At 43.9% G+C, this 19,055-nt stretch overlaps 1 protein-coding gene and 1 pseudogene across 3 annotated transcripts in view; both read left to right on the forward strand.

The window, feature by feature from the left end:
- Positions 1 to 2,214, forward strand: part of LOC104849890 — a 3,490-nt pseudogene extending 1,276 nt beyond the window's left edge.
- Positions 2,215 to 6,735: 4,521 nt separating this feature from the next.
- Positions 6,736 to 19,055, forward strand: part of LOC104849854 (vomeronasal type-2 receptor 116) — a 39,325-nt gene continuing 27,005 nt past the window's right edge. The window contains exon 1 of one of the 3 annotated variants that reach the window (XM_010606459.1): positions 6,736 to 6,758. The gene's annotated coding sequence lies outside the window, so the exon portion shown is untranslated. Of the gene's footprint in view, positions 6,759 to 12,767; positions 12,821 to 15,412; positions 15,549 to 19,055 lie in introns of those variants that run through there. The other 2 variants (XM_010606458.1, XM_010606457.1) reach the window with 2 other exon arrangements.

The following is a 19,055-nucleotide window of genomic DNA, read 5'->3' on the forward strand; positions in this document are numbered from 1 at the left end:
GCGAGCTGCGCGCGCTCCTAACGGCGGCCTCCGTCCTGCTGGAGACGTCGCTGTCCGCTTTCCTTGCCTCCCCCGGAGGCGTCTGTGCTCCACGGCAGGGGTCCTGGCCGCGCGCCCACCTTCAGGAAAGGGAAGCGGCTGTGTCCCGGCCTCTTTACGGGAAGCCCCTGCAGATTCCCAGGCACTGGGCGAGGGGCGAGAGCGAGCGAACGCCGGCTCGGCGAGGGCGAACTGGAGCAGCGGGAGGAGCTCAGGGGGAGATCCGCCATCGGCGTGCACCTCCGTGACAGGACTTCCCTGCGCCGCCGCCCAGAGGAAGAGAGGACGTATGAGTAAATCTAAGACGCACAACGACCGCGGACTTCCCATCACCTCCGTCATCATCGCTTTCTATCGCGCAGCCTGGTCGACTTCCCTCCGCACCGTTCACAGCGTTTTGGAAACGTCTCCCGCTGTCCTTTTGAAGATCATCTCTGTGGATGACTTGAGTGACAGAGTGCATTTGAAGGCACAACTTGAAGCCGACATCAGCAATCTAGAGAGAGTCCGCTTGATCCGATCCAATAAGGGAGAGGGCCTGGTTCGGGCCCGCCTGATCGGAGCCACTTTCGCCACGGGCGATGTCCTCACTTTCCTGGATTGTCACCGTGAGCGCAACTCTGGCTGGCTGGAACCGCTTCTGGAAAGGAAGCGGTTGTCCTGTTAAGGTACTATTGATTGGAATGCTTTTGAGTTCTACATGCAAACAGGGCAGCCCGTGATCGGTGGCTTTGACCGGCGGTTAACATTCCAGGGGCGTTCTGTCCCCAAGCACGACGGCGGACGTCAAGAATCGACCCCATCAGGTCGCCCACCGTGGCTGGAGGGCGGTTTGCTGTCAGCAAGAAATACTTTGAGTACCTGGGAACCTATGCAGGGGGTGGAGGTGCGGGGAGGTGAAAACCTGGAGCTGTCCTTCGGGGTGTGGCAGTGCGGGGCTGACTTGGAGATGCACCCGTGCTCTCGCGTGGGCCACGTGTCCCCCTCCGCCAGCCCCCAGTTCCTGCAGAACCCTGCGCGGGCAGCAGAAGTGTGGATGGATGAGTACAAAGAGCGTTTCCACAATCGAAACCCTCCAGCGCGGAAGGAAGCTTATGGCGATATTTCTGAAAGAAAATTACTACGGTAGCAGCTGAGATGCAAAAGCTTTGAATGGTACTTGAAAAACGTGTTTTCTAATTTACGCGTACCAGAGGATAGGCCAGGTTGGCACGGGGCTGTCCGCAGCTTGGGGATCTCTTCTGAATGTTTAGATTACAATTCTTCTGACAACAACCCCACCGGGGCTAACCCCTCACTGTTTGGATGCCACGGTCAAGGAGCCAACCGATTCTTTGAATATACTTCCAACAAAGAAATACGGTTTAATTCGGTGACTGAGTTGTGTGCAGAGGCTCCTGAGCAAAAACAAAACAAAACAAAAAAAGAAAACAATGTAGAAATGCAAAACTATCCCAAAGATGGGTCCCCTGCTCCAGGAAACATCATCTGGCATTTTAAAAAAGACGGAACCATTTTTCATCCACACTCGGGTCTTTGTCTCAGTGCTTATCGGACAGCTGAAGGCCGGCCTGATGTGCAGATGAGACCTTGTGAGGCCCTAGATAAAAATCAAGTCTGGAGGTTTGAGAAATACGAGGGACCCAAGGGCACTTTTTTCTGAAGCTTATAGCTTTGGGAAATTCAGAGCCTCACCGGAGATGAGTTTGTCGGAAGTCACCCAACAGCGAGAACACTAGAAAGCCGAGGCTCATTTTGGAACGTTACACTGAAGCTGGGTGCGCAGAACGCTGCTGTTCCATGTTCCGTAGTGCCTTACTTCTGGGTTGTTTCATTTGAGAGCTTTGTCAGTGTGTCTCATAACTCTCAAAAAAGTTGGCTATGAACTGAGATACACAGAACACTTAAGTGCCAGTCTTAATATTAAAGAATGTAAAAGTGCAAGTAAACTAATCTACATCTTGAGCTATTGCTATTTTGATTACATAGAATTTGGATTTCTTTTAGCTAACACCTACAATCTTAAGTTTTATTTTTTAAACGAATTTTCCCTTAACTACAAAGCGGAGAAAGTTGATCTTAATAAGGGAAGGAAGTTGAGATACATCTATGAGTAGATCCCTGGTGTCATTGGAAGAGGGAATTACTTTGTGGGTTTGAAAGTACTTTTAACATACAGACATCTCAAAAAACTATACCCATGACGGAATGAAATGGGGAGATAATTTACATTCCACACTTTGTGATCTTCAGTTGTTGGACTTAACTGATGTATGCATTGATATCTCGAACAGCTCTGAATTTTTAAGCTGTTTTGTGAACTTGTTTAGGAGCATAGGGCATTTTCTGATTGCACTTCCCTAAGTTGTGAATGTACTAGAAAGAAATTCATTCAGAATACTATGTCTCCCTTTGTTAATGCTTAATCATGTAAAGTAAGCACGATTGAGGCCTCTCTGAAGTTAAACCCAACTGTGTTTACTAAAATGTGTGAAACAAAGTGGGCCCGGTTCTACAAAGGCTACAGCACTCGAGTGTGAGCTCGCTCTTCTGGGAGCTTGTACTGATTTGAACATGCAGGGATTTATGGTGATTACAAGGGAAAAAGACTGCCTTGGCAGTAGTACTTCCTTCTAGCTTTTCAGCACCGAGCAGCGTACCACTTCATTGCTTTCAGTAGATGGCTGAATGACGGATGCAGGACTGGCTCACCCAATGAGTGTGACTTTGAAGTCATTTAACATGCCTGGGCCTCAGTGTCCTTGTCAATGGGTGCTGGCTCGGATCTTGAAGGTCCCTTCTAGCTCTGAAAAGTTGGTTGCATATTCTCCGTTTATTGGGCTCAGTCACTGTGTAATTTCTACACTTTTTAATGCCTTCACTCTTAACACAGGTAATGCTGAACAGTTGAGCAATGTCCAGTACATTTGTAAAGCTAGAAAGAAAATGATTTTAAAAATTAAGTGAGGGCTAGGAGCATAGCTCAGTGGTAGAGCCCTTGCCTTGTATGCATGAGGCCCTGGGTTTGACCCCCAGCACTGGAAAAAGACAATTTTTGTAAAGTGAGCTGAGCTCACTTAAACTGGTATATTTCTGTGGGTAAAGGTTGTAGTTACTATAGTCAACTATATAATTTTCACAATTGTTGAACCAATTTTGTTTTTAAAACTTTAAACATTAAATGTAATTTTTTGACTAAGAATGTACAACTTTCCAAGCTAAATGACTGAAGGGAAATATATATATATATATATATATATGGATATATACTGGGGATTGAACTCAGGTCCTTGCGCTTGCAAGGCAGGCCACCGAACCGCTGAGCTAAATCCCCAGCCCAAGAGAAATATACTTTTTAAAGTATTTTTACCAGTTTCATACCAATGTTATGTCCAGAAATAATAGGTTGAATCTCAATTACGAAAGAGCTCAATTACTTCACTTTGGTCTGGATTTATGAAAAATACATACACCACCTAAAGAATTCATCCACAGTTCTAAGTAAACTTATTTTCAATATTTACATGATGAATTGGAGAGTTTACAAAATCCGTTTAAGAAAATTGTTTACGATGTCCATCCTGAAAATTAAAATTGCTATATAATTGTAAAAAAAAAAGGAAAAGAGAAAATGCTGTGCATGAATGATTCCCGCCAGCGTCCATCAAAGAGGCGCATAAAGAAAAACCCCCAGATCCCTTTGCCATTTCCCACGCCTGGAGAGGCTCGGAGGGGACAGAAAGGGGCAGAAGGACCTGGCCGGTGTGTGGGACACCCCGATAGGAGTCGCCAGGAGACGTGGAGGGACCCAAGGCCAGACTGAAAGGACCCAGGAACTGAGGAGTCACAGGACACAAAGGAGCAGGAGGGAGTGGAGGAGGTGCAGGGAACCGAGGAGGGAGCTCGGTTTCCGAACTGGACGGAGAGAACCAAGGAGAAACGAGGAGACCAGAGCCCAGGCAGAGAGGACCGAGGAGACACTGAGGGCTCCGAGGAGGCACGGAAAGTCACGAAGAAGAACGAAGAGACCCGAGTCCGGTATGAGGGACACCCGGATGGACAGAAGGCAACCAGGAGAAACAGGGACCCAGGCCTGACGGGAAGGAACGAGGAGACAGAGGGACCCAAGGAGGCGCAGAAGGACAACAGGCGTGGAAGGAAACGAGGAGAGGCGAAGGGACCCCAGCCTGGAGTGTGGGACTCCAACGGAAGGAGGGACCCCAGGTGAAACGCAGGGACTTGAGGTCTGGCGAAGAAGACCAAGGAGACACGGAGGGAGCCGAGCAGGGGCGAAAGGATCCGAATAGACACGAAGGAGGCCGAGCAGCGGCGAAAGGGCCCGAATACATACGGAGGGAGCCGAGCAGGGGCGAAAGGACCCGAATAGACACGAAGGAGGCCGAGCAGCGGCGAAAGGGCCCGAATACATACGGAGGGAGCCGAGCAGGGGCGAAAGGACCCGAATGGACCCGGAGGGAGCCGAACAGGGACGAAAGGGCCCGAATACATACGGAGGGAGCCGAGCAGGGGCGAAAGGACCCGAATGGATACGGAGGGAGCCGAGCAGGGGCGAAAGGACCCGAATAGATACGGAGGGAGCCGAGCAGGGGCGAAAGGACCCGAATAGATACGGAGGGAGCCGAGCAGGGGCGAAAGGACCCGAATAGATACGGAGGGAGCCGAGCAGGGGCGAAAGGACCCGAATAGATACGGAGGGAGCCGAGCAGGGGCGAAAGGACCCGAATAGATACGGAGGGAGCCGAGCAGGGGCGAAAGGACCGGAATGGACACGGAGGGAGCCGAGGAGAGGAGGAAGGACCTGAGGAGCCTCGAGGACTGGGCGCTGGCTAGAGAGATCAAGAAAACCACCAGAAAACCAAGACCAAAGGACCGCTGGAGAAAAAAACGGACACGAAGCCTGGGTAAGAGAACCGACGAGGGTCGGAGGGATGGAGGGAGGCCCATGAGGAACTGGAGCAGGCCTAGAGAGACCCGAGGTTGGGTGTTTTGGACCCCGAGGGACAGAGTCCCCTGAGGAGTCAGGAAAAAAGGCGGGAGGACATGTGGAGAAATCCGGGGACCGTGCAGGGACCTGAGCTCAGGTTCCTGGGCTCGAGGGGCCCGTGGAGGAGCCACAGCGGCCGGAAAAAGATAAGTGTGGGTGAAGCGATCAGAGTCTTGAGAAAGATAGCAGATCCGGAGCAGGCGGGCCGATCGGAGGCCTGGTTGTGGGAGGAAACTGAACCAGTTCGGGGCAGAGTGGGAGTGTTTGGGAAAGAAAGTGGCCGTGGAGGAATCTGAGAGCGGAGAGTTAAGGCTCAAGGCGAGGCGGGCTGTGGGAGCCCCAGGCTGGAGCACGTGAGGGCCCCACCAAAGCAAACCAGACCCGAGCCCGGGAGAGGCCCGTGTCTGGCCGAAAGAGCGGGGTTGCAGTGCGAAGCGCCCGTGTTCAGGAGGTAGCTGAGCTAAGACCGCTGCGCAGAGGCCTCTGTGCTCCCGGGAACAGAGAGGGTGTCTGTCTGTCTGCTGGCTGAGCAGCGACTGTGGAGAACTGAGCTGAAGACCCAAGGCCAGGTGTCGAACCAAGGAAGGAAGGGACCCGTGGGTCTTGGCGTGCTCCGGAGCAAACCGGTTCTCGTGGTGAGGACCTGTCCCAGAAGTCCCGTGGACCGTGGAAAGAGAGGGAGAGAAACCAGAACTACAAGGAGCATGCATCTCAGGACCTTAAGGAAGCCAGCACCTCCGTGAGGACTGCACAGGACGCAGACTTGACTTGAAGTGGTGTAGACGTTTTGAGAGCTTCAGAACTTTTGGAGTTCGGTACATTCAGAATCCAGATGTTCAGATGACGGTGTTATGGATAAGCGAGTTAGAACAATAGAGACGGGCCACACTCCGCCACATTTGAGCCAGTTTATGATACCCAGCGGCCGAGGAGGGGCTAGCGCTCAGAAGTTTCCTCAGCACCGGGAAGCGGTTTGATTTCTCCTGTTAAATCATGCATTCAGTTGGGGAGGGCTCAGGGGAGAGCAAGCCGAAGCTTAAAGAAGCAGAATCATACAGGTTAGTCTGGGGCACAAGGAAGTTTCACGCACAAGGTGAGCTACAGAGCATCCTTCAACTGCAGCAGGTTTGCTGCCAAGCAGGATGTGGGGGTTTGGGGTCAAGCACAAGCCCTTCGTTCAAGCACATGTACAAAATGGCATTGAGGCGCAAGGTGGAGTCAGGTTAGCTATCGCAAAGGAAGGCTGCTTGACCTATTCCTTTGCATGCGTTTGGCTACCTGTGAGTGTCCACCACTGACTAAGGTAATGACAGAAACAAGACCCGTGTTTGGAAACAAAGTAGGATTTAGCAGTGACTCTATTGCTCACAGTGCGTTGAAATACTGCAGATCCTGGAAGGAGCCCGCTCATTCATACACATGAGAATATATTTTGCACTCGCTTCACTTTTGTTGTTGGTGTTGGATTTCAGATGTTTGGGGTTTTTTTTCATTTTTTTAATTCCTTGTTAGAAGACTTTCTTTTGCTCTTTGTTTCACTCCATTAAAATGAATGTTCTGTGCTTTTTCCTGTTTATTTTATACTATTCATTTCCTTTTACTTAAAGTGATGCCCGGCGCGGTGGCACATACCTGTAATCCCAGCACTCAGGAGGCTGAGGCAGGAGGATCGCTGTGAGTTCGAGACCATCCTAAGCTACATAGTGAGTTCCAGGTCAGTCGCTGCTACATAATGAGACCCTGTCTCCAAAAAAGTGAATTATTTATATTATTTATGTTAGTTTCTCTACTCATCAAATTTTCCTTCTTTTATTTTTTTTCCAGTTCCTCTCCATTTTATTACTACTATTAAGCTTTGTAAATTTTCATATATTTGGTTGACTCCATGCTGTTGTTTTTCACATCTTTTCTCTTGTTAATGGAGGTATTGTGGTTTCATTTAGTAGAGATTATGTCACTATTTGCTTGGTCTTTGTGTGTATAACTGTAGATCCATTTCCATTTATAAGGTTGCAACTGTGCTAGCTTTTATTGGTTTTTATACTATGTCAGTGTTCAGTTTTTCTTTCACTTTATTACTCTGGCTGATTTCTTTGCTATTGCCAGTGGTAGCATAGTTGCTAATATTACTTGGTTTTTACTTTATGCCAATATCTAGTGATATTCATGTTATCAAAATTACTGGGGTTTTTTTCTGTAGAACTAGGTCCTGAGATAATCACACTACAACTACACATCCACAATTTAATGGATTCAGGTGGATCTCTGGACATAGGCAGAGGAATACAGTTACCCTGACCAAAATTCATCACCAGAGAGCAGACACTTAACTACAGAGATCTTCATACTAGCAACAAAAATATTCAGCTAACCTTCAATACTCACCACAAAATTGTATTTTGTGAGAAACAAGGAAATACAATGCATCCAAAATCTCACAACTTCCCATAGCTGCTCACAGGAGAATTAATATGAAGTAACTTAAAAGCCAACAGGTGAATAATAAAAAATATTTAAACAACAAACAAACACTACGGTGCCCTGTGCCCTCAAATTTGATATAACCAAAAAGATCTTGTACTTCATGAAGGAATGATCACTGAGTTTAAAGAATACACTAATAAATAGCTAATTTGACCTAAACCAAATGGTACAGAACATGAGTGACCTATTTTGCGAAGAACTAGAGTTCATAAAAAGGTACCAAACTAAATCCAGAGGATTATGAAATCCTAATGAATGTATGGAAAGCACAAGTGACCAGTGTGAGGAGTATCAGAACTGAAGTAGATTCCAGATGGAGGTGCACATGTACTGTGGACACCCTCTGGCAGAATTATCATCACATTCACTGATGGTGTGCTTTCTTGTGTGTGGGCGAGGGTGTATCAAGAATATGTTCCTCCGGGAAGAGGCCGGCCCCACCTAGTCCGAAGGGGGTCTTCCCCGTAAACATACCAAAATCGATATTTGCCAGTACCAGGTCAGTCAAATGAGACTCAAGACAAAATAGCTTTTAGCAGAGTTTTCTGGAGTGCTCATCAGCTGGCGCTTCTGTGTAAGAGCCCTTGGTTTATAGCTTACTAGTCTTTGTCTTTGTAGAGCTGAAACAAGAGACTCTGCCTGGATATTGACACGTTTTATCCTTTCCTTTTATCCGCTCTTCTCCTTGTGCGAGTTTCAGCGCCCATTGCCCTGTCGTTATGGTTCCCTTTCCCTCCTCACTGTAATGCTCTTCCACTTCTGATCTGGGCCCACAAGGAAGGGGACATGTTTGCCGGTTGAAGTCAAGGCCATAGACCTTTTTGGCACAAATAACCACAAGGAAGTGAAGAAGATGTAGCTTGTAGGCTGAGTGGACCTGGAGTACATTGTTAAGTTTAATATACGTATTCTTGTAAGTGATGGTTAACATCTCTTAACATTGGGCCAGATCCCTGTACCAGTTTTCATTCAGTATAATCAGTGAAAACCCAAATTATCCAGAGTAATCCTTGCTAGCATCTTTTCCATGAATCTATATGTAAATGCTTTAAAGAAGGATGAAAACTGTGGATAACCACGGTTTAAAGCAGCCACAGCCAAACAGGTAAATTATCTTTCAAATATTCATTCCTTCCACTTTTGTTTTTTGTATTTCCTCCACTCCCACTTACTGGTCCCCTGCTGTTGTATACTTTCCAACTGTCCAGATTTTAGATATTTTCCCCTTTCTGGTTTTTGTCATAGATATTAACGTTTCACCTTGCACTGGCAAATTTTCAATGGTCTACAAAACAAAATTACCCTAGAATAAGCAGGAAGCAACAAAAGAAAAAGTTATCACTTTATTTTCCTGTTCAGGGCTGGTGAGTAACAATGAGTGTGACTTCTAAGGGTGTGTTTTTTGTTGTTGTTTTGTTTTGTTTGTAAGGGGGATGGAACTCTGGACCCAGCACTTGTGAGGGAGGTGGTGGCAGCACTGAGCTAAATCCCTGGCCCTGTAAGGATGTATTCTTTTTTCTGGTGCCTCCCTTTTCTCTGCTTCCTGATTGCCATGCAGTAAAAACTCTCCCTTGCTAGGCCCTCCTACCGTGTGTTTCTGCCTCCGAGCCAGCCACGTTTAGACCAACCCTGCAGCAAACGGTGAGCCAAACAATCCCCTCCATTACATTGTGTGAATCAGGTATTGTGTCCCAGCAATGGAAAAGAACTGATGCAAGAGCTATTTAAAGCCATTTATCAAACATGTGTCGCACATTTCAGACAGATGTTCACAAGCCATAGACTCCCGAGATGACTTTTCCGATCGGCCAGCACTGTCCCCGTGTGCACGTGTTAGCTCCTCACGGGCTGTCAGCCAGGTCTGTGCGCTCTTCTTCAGCCCTCCAAGGCAGGAGTCAGCACCACGACCAGCACAGCTGCAGACTGGCCAGGACTGCACCTGACGTAGAGCCTGCTGCCCTGACACCTTGTGTTATCCCGGACCTGTCTTCAACCCCCACGCTGGGGTGGCCTGGGCGCTCTGCCCTCTCTGCCTCCCCGGCTGTGTCCATCCCCAGCACGGCACTGTCACAGGTTCATTCCAGGTTGCTTCCTCCTGTGATCCTGACTCAGCCTTGGGTTTGGAGCTCAGTGTCTCCTGGGGCTGTCATGAGGAAGTGCTGAAACATAACCATGCGGTTTTACACAGCTCCTTTTTTTCCCTTTTCATTATTTCTCTCATTATCAAATGTTTCTAAATGTAAAGCCAATGGCAATATTTCCCCCAGGTTTATGTCACATTCATGCCATCCCTATACTCACGTGGTGTTTCTTCTCACACATCTACAGTAGCCACCGATCCTGAAAGTTTGTCCTGGGCCAGTAGCTCAGCCTCAGTAGCATGTGCTGCCCCGCAGAGCACCAGCCATAGCTCCCCTGCCAGCCTCTCAAATATCTGTTTTTCCCAGAGATGCTGTATATTCTCTAGTCCACTAGGCCTTTTGGTGGATGCCTATTTTCCGGTGGGGGACCACACATTAGAAGGCATGTTGCCCACTTCCATGCAGAGAATCCCACCAAGAGTTTCACCTGGAGATTCCCCCACACTGAATCAACGACCTCATACCTCTTTGTCCCTGTTCCAACACTAGTGTTTTGTTTCCTAGGGAGAGAGAAAACAGGCTCTTCTGATTGGTATGGGAGGGACGGTCCAAACGATGCCTCAGAGAGGCCCTCTTGCTGAGTAAATGAGTTTATTAGGAACTACTTACAGAGTGGTGGGTGCATGCAGGCAGCTTCACTACTGAAGTTTCATGCCATGTTTACTAAGCCTCGCATTATCTGTTTTTCTATATTTAAAAAATCAGCATTAAAGTAAGAGTGGTAAAAGATAGGTGTACTCCATTGCTATCCCGTCCTCACTGGGAACTCTGCTGGTCTTGTTGCAGAAGGAAGTAGTAAGTGACACATAGAGATGCGAAAAACAAAACAAAAACAAAAACATTGACTTTGCTAGCAAAGGGTTGGCCTGAATCAAGGGCTGTGCCATGTGATCGACCCAGGGCTGGGTTACATTTTACCTTTTATAGGAGTTTTACACTCATGACCTCGTTTTAGGTAGGTCAATAGACATATCAGTTCTCTCAGTTGCCAGCATAGATGTACAATCATGGTCACAGCACAGTTTCATTTTAACCCGAGTGTCGCATCTTCTTTGTAGTTAGGATGTTTATCTGTAGGATACACCTAGTTAGCTACTCTAGCCTACAAGAGTGAGGTCGGGGTTAGGAAAGCAGGACTGGTGACAGTCCTTTCATCTTAACTTATTTTCTCTATTGACCTTGAGTTGCTACTTTGGAATTTGTGGGTTCAGTGTAATTACTGGTTCCATGTGCAATGACACCACATGTGTGACTGAAAATTTGGGGACATGTGAATTGGACACAGGCACACATGGGCCCTACAAGGAATGTTTTGTGACTCTCTGAATCCTGTAAGTAGTTGGGCAGAACTCCCTGTTCTGACCTGTGGATGGTGTAATTCCTAACCATATCTGACTGAGCATGGATCTCTCCAGACCATGCAACACCTAATGCTCAGTCCTCTGTTGCAAGCGATTTGCACTTCCCACGTGACACCCACGCAAGTGGCCCATTGACACTGACTTGGCAGAACTTTGGCCCAAGAGAAGGTGCCCCATGGGATCTGCCTACCCAAGGACTCGGATGAAGTAAGGGTGCCTAAGGGGGACAAGCTTATACATAATTATAATTTTAAACTTGTGTTTTTCACCTGGACACTAGACCTCAGATGCAGAGCTGCAGGGGAAAAGTTGAAAAATTCTTTGAGGGCATGGGGGAGGCTTGGCTGAAAAAAAGTCAGGGTCATTAAAGCATCTACCTTAGCCAAAGTCACAGGACATGTAGACATTCATCCCATAGATGCGTTCACCTGGCTGGCAGTGCCGGTGCTGCCTTCATCCAGACTTAGCCCTGGGCGTGCACTTCTAGGATGACCCCTTTGATTCTCATCTTCCTCGTGCAGCTTCCTCTCCTGGTGTCCTATTCAGGTACCGAAGACTGCCTTTTTTCCAGGACGATTAGTGTGCGCAAGGATGGAGATGTGGTGATTGGGGGCTTCTTCTCCCTTTTCCTCTCTGTGTACCTCTCTGGCAGGACTCATTTAGAACCTTCCAAGAACTTCATTGTCATGCAGTAAGTGACATTTTCATTTATTCATTTCCTGCTTTATTCTCAGGGTGGACAATTCCTAGGGTGTGTGTGTGAGTGTTGGAGGGGAAAATGTCCTCTGATCCCTATCCCACCTGCAGCTCAATAGAACCATGTTTATTTCTCTCTCCATCTTTCACTTCTGTAAAGAGGACGACATCACCTTCCCCCTTACTATATTACACACGCACCTCCTCATACCTGAGCTGCCACTCCACAGTGCAAGGTGATGCCGACTAGAAAACCAACCTAACCATGGGATTCGGTTTAATACTACGCGGCTGAAGTCAAAGGCCCATTTCATAAAGGCCGGGGTCCAATGACGTCTCCTTTAACCAGGCCTACAACGCCTCACGTCCTCACTCGTGTTTATGTCCCGCCTGCACCAGCTGCCTCCCCCCACAGATACTCACTTGCACTTCCGAAGACTCTGTGCATCAGGCTTTCATGCCAGGGGTGATCCACATCCCCTGGAGCTGCAGCCGGGACGGGAATAAGTGGTCCATGTTGTGTGAGGTTTTGTGTTCCAGTGGGAGTCTGATTCTCATGCACAGACTGCTTCTAATTGCTATCACATTAGGCCTTCAGGGCTGGGGATTTAGCTCGGTGGTGTCTCACCTGCTTGTAAGTGCAAGGTTCTGAGTTCAATCCCTGGGACAAAAGGCCTGTTGCTAAAAATATGACTAATAAATAGAGTTTTTAAAGTGTCAGGATATTGTATGATCTATGATCCTGTGAAGAAAGGGGATGTCACTGAAACAATGACTGCTGACGACTGAACTGTGCTGTTTGCCCACTTTCAGAAGCAGGCCAGGTGGAGTTAGGGTTTGTGGCATCTCCGTGACGGTGGTCTCTGCATCCTTTCTTCTTCTCTCTTATCCATTCTCATGCTGTCACTTCTGTTCCTAGATAACTTTCTGATATTTGTGTTTTTGTGACCAGGTCTCATTGCATTGTGCAGGTTGGCAGCAAAGTACTGTGCTCAAGCAACCATGAGGCCTGATCCTCCTCATCAGATGTGAACTGCAACCTCGGCAGGCAGTGTCACTTCCGCTGGACATTTATCTCCCCACATCGTCCAGAGGTGTTTGATGTTGTTATTTTTGTAATGTGCACACTTTGATTTTGATGGTTGCTGCTGATTATTGCTTCTAAGCTAGCAGGCAGATCTGCAGAGACTTTGAATGAGCAATGTCAGGGAGATGTGCTCTGAATCCCCTGCAATGTGCTAAATGTCTCTCCTGGCACGCGTTGATAATGATAAGCACAGGGACCCCTGTAATGACGAGGCGGCATCAGCATGGACTAGGAATTCTGCACAGGCTAAGGTGTTTGCAGGTCAAGTGCAGGATAGAGGTCACTGAAGAATACATTTCCAGGGGACAACAGGGGTCCTGGAGGATTCTGGGTACACTTTCCTAACAGGATTCTAACTGGAGGAAGCCCCATGTGCCAGAGAATATCTGGGAAGAGTGGAGAATGAGGTGTTGGTGATTTTCAACTGAGGTCTAATTTAAAGGGTATTCCAAGGGTGCTGGAGGGAGAGTTTGGTTTCTTCCTCAGAGGAGAGGAGAGGCCGCCTGCTCTTCTGCTTGCCCTCTGCTGCCCACTCCCTCTGTTCAGATAGCTGCTCTGCTATGGCAGGTGGGCTTTCCCACAAGCAAGTGTTGTAAACCTGTCTGTACCTGAAAAGAGCATCCTTGCTATTCCCAGAAGCCTTTATGCCCAGGCTGATGATCCACTTGGAAAGCAACTTTACAATATCATGGGGATGTTTATATTACTTCTGAAGTCAGAAGGAAAAAGAAAAGAACTTTATGAAAACTGGCATATATATAAAGATAATATGTTTTTCTTTATGGCAAAATTATCTTACAAAATATAAATGTAATATTTTTAAATGGAGATGTGATCTTCCTATGCATAAGTGTAATGACTACCATAATTATAATGTGGTTTTCATAATGTCCTGGATATCTCTACACATAACTCTCAATACTTTATTAATAGCAGTGCTATTATATCTCTGTCTTGCTTTAACATAATTTTACAAACAAAACGTGTTTGTATTCATGTCAGTATCATCTTGAAAATTTTATGTCTATATAAAATTACATGTTTGCAGTCTAAGAATTTTGCTTTCAGTAATTCTTGGATACTTCAAATTTTCTAACTGGTTTCTACTTTTGTCTTTCCACAAATAGGAGTAAAAATTATTTTTAAAATGATAGCTGGTTGATGCAGACTAGATTGTAGTACCTAGAAATATGCTCTCAATTTAAAGCCATAATAAAAAACTAAATGGCTGGATCAAATTTATTTATATTTTAAAGCATTATTGTGTATTATCACAGAACCCCCAGAAACAAAATGAAAAACAACTGAACAAGCCACACACAAGGGTAGCGTTGCCTTTAGATGGAAAATGGCCTGAATGATGTGTGCAAATGTTTCTCATTAATATATTTATAGTAAAGTTTAGATTCTGTCTTCAGTTAGTGTCTTAAGAAGGTGATTTCATGCATTTCTTGTACCACTTTTTAAAACTTACCATAGGTTTTTTTCAGTGATATTTTATGTATTCAGGAGAAGAAATATTATGACTGCAAAGTATGTTTAAAGTGTTTCACTAGATTATTGCTTGCATTAAAATTTTTGCCTACAATTTATTTAAGGGGAACTAGACCTTAGCTTTCCAGCAGTGAAAATTATCAATTTTGTCTTTTTGCTTCCTCCTTTTAATCATGCAATATAACCTACAAGTTTGAAAATACTTAGGTGTAAATTCTTGAACTTTTATGTTTTTCAGAAGCTAAAGGCTTTGGGATTTATTTTGTGTTGAATATGAGCATATTAAATCAATTTTCTCTCACAAGACTTTATTTCATCTTTAATAAAGCAATTTGACAAAGAATATACATTTACACATTTGTAAATGTAAATAGAAGTAAATATACACAGAAATTCTGTTTTCGATTCTTGCTCCTGATGCATTTATATCATCCATTGTCAACCAAGGCTGTATAAATTGTATATATTTAGTGGTGAATTATTTTTTCTAAAGTACCATTCTCTTTTTTACAATGAATTATTTTGAATAACCTCAAATATTTCTCATGATTCAAAACCTATAATTTCTGTCATTACCATAAATGATCTGCTTTTTCAATTTTCAACTTGAATCAGTGTGGTATGATCTTTAATACAACTTTTTGATAAATATTAATATCTATACAATATTCTTTTAATGCTTTGACTTTCTTGATAGATTGTTTTTGTTTTGGCTGAAGGCTACAGTACAAATTCTCTTGTCTATAGTTACAGTGCCAGCATAGTCCCCATAATGCTTGCTGTTACTGATCTTATATAGGGAAACCTTTGACAATTATACATTTACTTAGTTTGATTTGGTGATGGGTTCTCATCTGGATTTTTCTTTGACTTCTGACGTGCACAGTCTGATCCTTTATGAAATACTAATGCCTGCACCTCCTTTCAATTACTTCTTTTCTCCTGTTTTACTGCATATTTCTTTTGTGATTTAGGAAGTGCAGGACAATAGTGAGCGATTGTAGTGCAAATAGAAAAATACATTCTCATAGTCTGTTTTGTTAGCAAGGCTCCATATGCACAGGTCCCTCAGTCTCTCCATTCCAAGTCTCTGGGAGATCGCGGCCTCCTCGTGGCTGGTTATTGTTTCTGAAGCGACAGGCGCAGCCTCTGTGCCATGCAGCTGCTGAACAGTGTGACCTTCTGTGCCTGCCCTTCACCCACCCTGGCTGTGACTCAGTTCTGTTTTATTTGAACACGACGTAAGTTTTAGCATGATAGAGCTTCTTTATGTTTTTTTGCTTAATTTTATTTTTTAATATTTTGGTTCATTTTTTATTTGTATATTTTGCAATTCGTGCAGTTTACAATCACCCTGTGGAGTGGTTACATGTGTGTATTACTGCTTGGTTTGTTCTAATCCCACTTCCCTTCCCTCCTCTCTCCACTGCTACTGTGGCTCCTGTGTCCCCTTTTTCATACTTGATATCACTTGTTTTAGCTCATGTTGTGTAATACAACATTTCCACTTGAATTACTAGGATCCTGCCTACGGTATATCTCTGCTCCTCTCACTTCAGCTCGCCGTCCTCCTCACCTCTCAGTCCTGTTCCCTTGGCCCATTTTCCTGTTGTCCCTGTCTGTCCATCATTGATCATTTCCTTGGTACTTCGTCTCACTCAAATGAGAAATACCATAGGATATTTACACTCATGTGTCTGATTTATTTTATCAACATTATATTTTCCACGTGCATCCGTTTTTCTACGAATGTCTCAAATTTGTCATTCTGCGTAGCAGAGTAGTATTGCATTACATACAGATGCCACACTTTGATTACCCAATCATCTGATGATGTTAATTGCAGGAGTTAGTGACTATGAAATGTGCTGCTGTAAGCACTGGTATGCAGGTTTGGCTGTAGTGTGGTGACTTAAGCTCTTTGGGAAGATACTTAGTGGAGAAATAGCTGGTCACATAGAATTTCTATTTTCAGTTCTTGGAGAAATCTCCTTTCTGATTTCCGTAATGGTGGTACTAGTTTGTCTGCCTATCAACAAGACAGGAGGGTTCCTCTTATGCCACAGCTTTATAAGTATTTGTTATTATTGGATTTCCTGATGATGGCCCTTCTTTCTGGACTAAGATGCAATTTTAGATTGGTTTAATTTACATATCTCTAAAAATTCTGAAAAGTGGCCTGAGATTTTCTCTAAATTTCTTGTAGAATTCATCAGTGGAACCATCAGGACCTGGGCTTTTTTTGTTGGTGGGTGTTTAATTACCTCTTTGATTTCATTGACTATTGTTGGTTTCATTAGAGTTTTTGTACATTTTTATTCAACTTTTGTAATTCATGTGTGTCTAGGAATCTGTCAATTTTTTCTGTTTTCTTTATTAGGATAAAGGTTCTCAAAATGGGTATTGATAATCTGGCTTTCTGCAGGATCCATTGCAATTTCAGCCTTTTCATTTCTTGTTTTTTTTAATTAGATTTATTGGTTCCTTTTAGGTATACAGTACAGTTCCATTCATTGTTGGGATCGTGTCCCTTTACATGACAGGTCTTGGTTCTCAGTTTTTCCCCTTATCCCTGCCTGGCCTTCACCCTCTCCTCCCTTCCCTATTTACAAATATTTTATTTCCATTTTGCATTTTCTCATGTTTTTTTTTCCTTTTCCCTTATTACCTTTCCCCTACCCTTCCCATTTCCCCTACACATTTAGCTCTTTTCTTCATATTTCACTTTGTCAGTTTTATCATTAGGATCTTATGTACCATTATACTTTTTCACACCAGAGAAACTATTCGGTATTTACACATATGTGCTTTACTTATTTCACTTAGGAGTGTATCCTCAATATGTATCCATTTTCCTATAAGTGATTCTAATTTCTCATTCTTTATGTCAGCCTTTTCATTTCTAATTTCACAGATTTGAGTCTTATTTGCTTTTTCTGGATGTTTGGCTAGGGCTTGGTTAACTTTAATTAATCTTTCAAAGAACCAAATTCTTCTTTCATTGAATCTTGTATTGTTTTCTTAGTCCTAGTTGTATTAATTTCTGCTGAAATATTTAGAACTTCCTCCCTCATATGAGTTTTGGGCTTGGCTTCTTCTAGAAGTGTTAGTTTCAACATTAGGTTGTTTATTTGAGCTCATTCTGTTTTCCCAATCTGAGCATTTACCACTAAAAATTTCCCTCATGTGAAAGCTTTCATTGCATCCCATAAGTTCTTATGTGTCACATCAATATTATCATTTAATTGTAGAAGCCATCTAATTTCCATGAGATTATGAAAATTTGTGTTTTCTCTCACCTGTGATTTCCAATTTCATTGCACTGTTGTTTGCTAACATGCACAGGATAATTTCAATCCATTTGCATTTATTTAAGTAAGTTCTATGAGACCACATGGGGTATATTTTGAAGAATGTCCCATGTGCTTCTGAGAAGATTGTGTATTCTGATGTTGGGTGGAACACTCTGTAAACAGCAACTGAGTCCACTTGTTCTTAGCTTTAGTACAGTTTTGATATTTCTTTTTTGAATTTTTTGTGTAGTTGATTAATTTACTTGTGACAGTGGAGTATTGAGGTACCCCATTAGAAGTGTGTTAATGTTTATTTGATTTTTCATGTCTTTAACATTTGTTTTATAAGGTTGGCTGCACCAGTATTTGGTGCACATATATTTATGAATGCTATTGCTACTCCTTGGAATTCTCTCTCAGCAAGGATTGAGTCCTTCTGTATCACTTTTGATCAGTCTTGGCTTGAAGTTTACTTTGTTTACAAATGGAACAGCTACCTCTGCTTTTTACTAGGATCTTGTGGCATGAATTGCTGTTTTCGTCCTTTGACTTTCAGTCTACAAATTTCATTTGAGTTAAATGTGCTTCTCGTGTGTAGCAAATTGTTGAATCTTGTTTCTTGATCCATCCTGCCAGTGTTTTTGTTTTGATTGATGAACAGAAACCATTTACATTGATGGTTATTCCTGATATGTATTGTCTTATCGTTTTCATATTGTTTTACTGTTATTGATCTCTGTCTTTCCTCACTGTTTAATTGCTCACCTTTTCTGTCTATTGGTCCTCTTAGATCTGTGATGTTCATGATATCTTTCTGAAAGGTCCTGCCGAACACTGTGTAGGGGTTGTGTAGTGATCATGAATTTCATCAATTCTTTTTGTAGGAGTATCTTTCTCCATTAATTCTGGAAGATAGTTTTCCAGGGTGCATCAGTCTGCATTGGATGTTGTTTTCTTTCAAGACTTAAAATACTTCAGTCCAGGCTCTCCTTGCCTTACAGGGTTGTGTTGAGAAGTCTGCTTTGATTCTGATGGGCTTTCTTTAGAGGTGATTTGTTTATTTTCTCTAAAAAGATTTGAATATTTTGTTCCCATTCTGAATTAATTGGGTCTTTATTAATATATGCCTTGTTGTGGATTTATTTTCATCAATCTGATTGGAGTTTTGTATGCCTCGCTCATCTGTATGTCCAATTCTTTTTTTGTTTGGGAAGTTTTCTGCCACTACTTCTTTGAACAGGCCTTTTATGTGTTTTTCATTGACTCTGATTTATCCTATGTTGTTCTTCTTTGTAATATCAGTGTTTATAATTGATAGGTATAGATGTATCCTTGTCATGATACTGCCTTGTTTTTTTAACTTTTTTTGTACCAAGGATTGAACTCAGGTCTTTGCACCTGTGAGGCAGCGGCAGAACCACTGAGATAAATCCCCAGCCCCGATATTGTCCTGTT

Source organism: Fukomys damarensis, unplaced genomic scaffold (genome assembly GCF_012274545.1).
Source record: "Fukomys damarensis isolate Sample0158 unplaced genomic scaffold, DMR_v1.0_HiC HiC_scaffold_37, whole genome shotgun sequence".
NCBI classification, from domain to species: Eukaryota; Metazoa; Chordata; class Mammalia; order Rodentia; family Bathyergidae; genus Fukomys; species Fukomys damarensis.